Genomic DNA, 6,653 nt, shown 5'->3' on the forward strand with positions numbered 1-6,653 from the left:
TCAAAGCCTAAACTCTCTGCCCTGGCAGATATGGGAATTTAATCACACTTGCAAATATTGAAGGAAGGAGAATGAGACAGATGGGATTTCTTTCTCTGGATTAAAATGGGACACGGAGAGGGTGGAGGGGAGATATGCTTGTATGGGGGTCAATTTGGGCATTTGTTGTCTCTGTGAGCCACATAATCCCTGTTCTGCTTCTTTGTCCTTAGTTTTTGTAATGGGTGGTTCTCCAGCTTTGGAAATGCCATTGTATTTTTCTGTTGTTCGGTTGTTTTTCAGTCTTTCATTCAGGGCTTTCTTGACAAAGACACTGGAATGGTTTTCCATTTTGTTCTTCAGCTCATTTTACAGATGAAGAACTTATATTTTAGATACTAAGCATCCTCAATTTGGGGCCTGAAAACCGTAGTGCTGTTTGTTTTCTCTAAAATCCTTACCTTCTCTCTTAGGGTTTCCACGAAGTATTGGTTCCAAGGCAGAAGAGTGGTACGGTTAAGTGACTTGTCCACAGAGACACAGTTAGGAAGTGTTTGAGGCCAGATTTGAACATGGGTCCTCTTGACTCCTGTTATAGAGAATATTCTAAGTCCCCTCTGTGGCAGGATTCCAAGTCTGGATTTCCAAGCTCTTGCCAGCTTGCCAGCCAAGTCTGCTGTCTAACTAAATCTATAATCTATATTTTCTCTATAACACTCCAGGCCTGGTGCTCTATCCACTGAGCTACCCAGATGCCCCTGAAAATGTAGTTTTAAAAACATATTTAGATGGCTGTTTCAATATCAGTGAATCCTCTCTATTTTATTTTGTGAACCTAGAAACATGAGTCCGAGAAGGGAGGCATCTGTTTCATTAGACTGCTTGAGGCATTTGAGACACACAAAAAGGTTAAGACCCTTCCTTGCTCGGGAGGACGTGCTTATCTAGGATTTTAACCACCCGCTCTTTGGAGACCAGGCCTGACTTGAGGCAGTCAGGATTGGCAGAGAGGGTCCTGGAACTAGACTCGGGAAGACCTGGTTTTGAATCTTCTCGTCTCTGACATTTATTAGCTGTGTGACCGTGTGTCAGTTATTATCTGGATGAATTTGATCGACCCTGACTGCCTCTGAGACTCAGTTTCCCCATTCTGCAGAGTTAAAAGTACTCCAGGATGTCAGTTATTATCTCGATGAATTTGATCATGTGTGATTTTTTTTTCCCCATTTCAGACACCAAGTAGAAGGCAGCCTGGTCAAAGGCCACCCATGCGTATGTTTTGTATCAAGGAATGAACTTTGAAAAACATTTCATTCCAAGGATCATGAGTGTAGCAAATGAACTCTTCTGCCAGCTTCTCTTGCTTGTTTTGTTGTTCCTCAGCTGTTATATTTTGGCTTAAAAAGCAACTTGAATTTCAACACGAGGTACTTGGGTGAACTCTTTTGGCTGGGACACAATGTAAAAGGAGGCCAAGGTTATGGGTCATGACTGACAAAGCCCAGCTGGCTGGTTTTGGTCTGTTCCGTGCCCACAGTCTGCTATCTCAAAAATGTGCATGCCCTTGGTCCTCAGGGGCCCCAGAGAGGGCCTGGCTGGAAGAGGAGAAATCCGTCATCATTTACTTACAAAAACAACTCAGAACTCGAAGGTGGGTCAGTAGCAACGCCTCTGTGAACAAAGGGCGCCTTTGTGTTCATTTTCCCATTAACCTTGGCCCTGCTTCCAGGTTAGCTCAGAGACCAGGCCTCTGAGTAGGTTCCCCAAATCTCTAACCCATCCATCTTTGTTTCCTTTAAAAATTCAGGGAAGGAAAAGGGCTAAGAGCAGGGGAAGGCTGGGAAATGGGGGGCATCCGAGTGGATTTTAAATGCAATATAATGGCATTCTGCATCTTGCTATCATTGCTGGAAATCCTGCAGGTTATTGGCCCGATGGGAAGGACTGAGGCACTTGTCTGAAGAGATCCTGTTTGCCCCTCCAAATGTCCACAGCTAATTACAATCATTTTTTAAGCTTTTTTTTTTTCCAATTAGCAATCATTGATTTTTTTTCCCTCTCTGCCTCACAGTTGAGAAGAAAGAAGGGAAAACAAAATGCATGTAATATGCAGAATTAAGCAAAACAGATTCCCACATTGGTCATCTCCAGGAATGTGTGTCTCTTTCTGGAGCTCCAGTTCATCAGCTCTCAGTCAGGAGTTAGACGACACGCTCTGCTGGAGTCCTGGTTGGGCGTTCCATAATCTGGAGACTATTAAAGTGCCTCAAGGAGTTGAAAAGGATGAAAAAAAAAGCCAAATGTTCCAAGACTTTTTGATAGAAGCAGATTTATCCCTTTAAGATGGCTTTTGGTGGATCTTTCTTGTAGATGGTGGCCTCTGCCCGCTCCCCTGCCAATGCTTTTTATGCCCAGGTCTAGACATTTGTTTTTCTTTGCTGACCATGTGGATCACATTCCGGTTTGTGGAGATTAAAATTAATATTCAATAACTAAGATGTATTTAATAACATTTTTATTAATAATAAAATTAACAAAAGAGACTAAGAGGTACTAACCAGCTTGCTCCCAGGAACCAAAGAGAGAGAGGGAGGAGTTACAGCCAAACATAAAACAATATCGTGACCATGTAAACATGGAGATGCAGGAGAGATTAAAGGGGATTTTGGGAAAACTGAGGACTTATGGGGGATGAAGTCCATGATACAAGTTCCTAAGCAGCCATCTGGGGAAGTCAAACATTGTGCAGTGTGAGCCTTTTTGACTTTGTCCAATGATGGGTAGAACATTCTGAGAGGAGGCGTGATGGTGGGCTTTATTGGGGTTGGACAGCTTGTATTGGAATCTAGGCTTGGACACTTACAACCTGTGTGACCCTGGATGAATTCCTTCATATCCTTGGGCCTCAGTTTCCTTATCTGTTAAATAAGGGGGCTGTCTTACTCAAGATAGTAGACCAAAGGAAATAATGGGTTACAACGGAAAGAAGGCTAGACCTGGAGTCATTGAATAGACCTACGTTTGAATCCTGCTTCTGCTTCTTACTTCCAGTATGATTTTGGAGAGACCACTTAACCTCTTTTGGCCTCAGTTTCGTGATTTGTAAAGGGGGTCCACTAGATGACCTCCAAAGTCCTTTCCAGTTTTTCTGAACTGGATGTTCCATCTCAAACTTCACATGTTCAAATCAAAACTCATTATCTCTCCCTTGGAAGCCTATTATTATTATTATTATTATTATTATTATTATTATTATTATTAACCCTTACCTTCCGTCTTGGAGTCAATATTGTGCATTGGCTCCAAGGCAGAAGAGTGGTAAGGGCTAGATAATGGGGGTTAAGGGACTTGCCCAGGGTCACATGGCTGGGAAGTGTCTGAGGCCAGATTTGAACCCAGGACCTCCTGTCTCTAGGCCTGGCTCTCAATCCACTGAGCTACCCAGCTGCACCCCTCCCTCCCCCTTGGGAGCCTCTTGAACCTTTCCTTTTACTGTCAAGGTATTACTCCTCTCCCAGCCCCCAGGTTCAAAAACTTGGTCATCCTCGATGATTCACCTTCATATCCCATAAACCCAATCAAATGCCAAATCTGGCTGTTTCTGCTTCTACAGCATCTTTTATAGGAGATATCTCCCTACATATGTATCTTACCCTAGTATAAGGTATGAGCCTTCTAATAGGTCTCCTGATTCAAATCTCTTTCCATGCTAATCCATTCTCTACTCAGCTGCCAAAGTGAACTTTTTTTAGCCCCTTACCTTCTACCTTAGAATCAATAATGTATATTGGTAAGGGATAGAGGCCATGGTGGTCAAGTGACTTGCCCAGGGTCACACAGCTAGGAAGTATATGATGTTAGATTTGAATGTAGGACCTCCAGTCTAGGACTGACTCTCAATCCACTGAGCTACCCAGTTGCCCCCACTCCAATTTTTTTTTAAAGGGTAAATTGGACCCTCCACTTAATAAGTGCCAATAATCTTGCTTCCTCTGGGATCAAATACAAACTCTTCTGTTTGGCATTTAAAGTCTTTCACCATCTGATCCATATTCCTGGTTTTCCACAAGACATTCCCTTCCACACAGCCTTCACCAACATGGCGGGCTGCCTTGCTTTTCATCATATTCAGTATCCCATCTCTTATTACCAGTTCTTTCACTGACCCTCTCTCATGTTCTCTCCCCTCATTTCTGCTTCTTGGATTCCCTGACTTCCTCCAAGACTCAGTTCTAAGACCATCTCCTTCAGGAGGCCTTTTCTGATTCCCACCTGCCATTGCTGGCCCATCTACCATTACCTTTGGAGCTTGCCTGGCTACACTTCCCTTCTATCTTCTCCATGTATATCTTGTATCTGGTTTGGCTCAGGTTGTCTCCCACATGAGAATGTAAACTCTGTGAGGGTAGAAGCTATTTCATTTTCCTCTTTAGATCCCCAGCATTTAGCTCGGTGTCCAAGTTATATCATAAAGACTTGTTCATTGGATTATTGATTGGGGAATAACAGATCTTCTCTCTCTGGAATGACTGATTATTAGAATGACAAACTGAGGCTGATAGCCACTTAGAATGCCAAGGCTGTAAATTCGTGCCTAATTTTTTTTTTTTAAACTGGGGAGTTCTAAACTCTTTTTTTTTTTTTTAAACCCTTATCTTCTGTTTTAGAATCAATACTATGTATTGGGTTCCAAGACAGAAGAGTTTGGTAAGAATGAGGCAATTGGTGTAAAGTGATTTGACCAGGAAGTGTATGAGACCAAATTTGAACCCAGGACTCCTGCCTCCAGGCCTGACTCTATCCACCAAGCCACCTACTGCCCCAACCTCTATTTTGAAAGAGAATTTGGGGGATAGGGCTACTTGACGGAGCAATGTCAGAACTATCCAGAGATGTTTCTTTCTTCACTGACAACACTAAACGGCAATGATTCATGAGGCTTTCGTGAGGATCAGATGAAATTTGGGTACATAAAAGGTTCTTCTTATTAATTAAAATGAGATCTGCATTGGTTGCACCTGGAAATTAACTTTTCAGAAATTACATAAACCTCTTTGAAGAACTACAGGTTCAGCTATGACAGCTTGTCCTGAAATCACCCAGGGGGAAGCTGGCCATGGCTTGATTTCTCAGGTTATTGCCAATTCTCCTTGGAATGGCCCATCAAAATGATGGCCTTTTGTTTGGTACTTCCTTTCTGTGAATCGGAAGGAGGCCCTTGGGACGCTGGGGGGCATCCTCTCTCCTCATGATTGAGCTCCCTTTGTTATAAGCCCCATTTCCTTCTCTCTCATAAAAACAGAGCCAGAGTCGCTTTCTTAGCCCATGTTGGTAGAGTCACCAGGGAACTTAGCCTTCCCATCAGTGATCAGAACGGAGTTCTGTCTCTTTTTTCATGGGCAGCCCCTGCTATCTGGTACGAGGGAGCTCTCTCTAGTTCAATAAACAGGCAACTTCATTTTTAAATGTAAAGGGGTGGAGGGGTTCCTATATATCTCTTGGTTCATGAATAGTGATTAACTAGAAGGTTGCTGGACCAGCATGCAGAGTGTAAAAAAGGGAAACGTTACAGTAATTCAATTGAACACTTAATGCCTTCTGCCTGCTATTCTTCCTGAGAAAACTCCTGGGTTTTATAGGGATCATAATATTTTAAAACAAAAAGAGATGATCTCTTTTTAAATCTTTTTTTTTAATTTTTTTTTTTTTTAATTTTTAACCCTTAACTTCTGTGTATTGGCTCTTAGATGAAAGAGTGGTAAGGGTAGGTAATGGGGGTCAAGTGACTTGCCCAGAGTCACACAGCTGGGAAGTGACTGAGGCTGGATTTGAATCTAGGACCTCCCGTCTCTAGGCCTGACTCTCAATCCACTGAGCTACCCAGCTGCCCCCTCTTTTTAAATCTTTTAAAAAATTAAATCTTTTTTAAATAAGTAGAGATTATCTACTTATTTAACATATTTTTGTATGTAGTTATTTACATAAATAAGTATACATAAATTTAATTTTTAAAATATTTTGTTTTATTATTTTATAATTTGTATAAATATACACAAAATATTTAATTTATGCAACTAAGCATACAGAATGTTAAGATTCAAGTAAATAAATAAACACAAAATTTAAATTTATGTAAATAAACATGTAAATGTAAAATTTGTTCAAATATACATAAAAGAGAAATTCATGAAAATCCACTTAAACTTTCAATTTGTGTAAATAAAGTAAAATTTAAATTTATATAAATAGGTTTCTGGTAGATTGTAAGCTCCTTGAGGGCAGGGACTGTTTCCTTTTTGTCTTTGGGTCCTTAGCGCTGTGGCACAGAGCCCCAGAGAAATAAATAACAAAATGGTTGTTGATTGCTGGATTAATTTATTGTATCTGGCTCTACCAAGTTCTTAATAAATGTGTGTTCAGTTGATTTGAATTGAATTGATCCACTTCTTCATGCTCCTGGAAAAGAAACTGAGGGTGCTGGGTGATGGGCTCCAGGTCACAAAGTTAGTAAATAGCCGAGCAGAGATTTTGACATGTCTTCCCAATCTCCAAATTCATGGTGTTTTTCACGATTCCATGGTGTCTGCTCCAAGCACCATAAGTTTGCCAAATGTTAGATCAAATCTAGCAAGGGGGAAAAGGGGAAAGACAGGGAGAAGCATTTAATAAGTGTC

Source organism: Gracilinanus agilis, chromosome 5, assembly GCF_016433145.1.
Source record: "Gracilinanus agilis isolate LMUSP501 chromosome 5, AgileGrace, whole genome shotgun sequence".
Taxonomy (NCBI): domain Eukaryota; kingdom Metazoa; phylum Chordata; class Mammalia; order Didelphimorphia; family Didelphidae; genus Gracilinanus; species Gracilinanus agilis.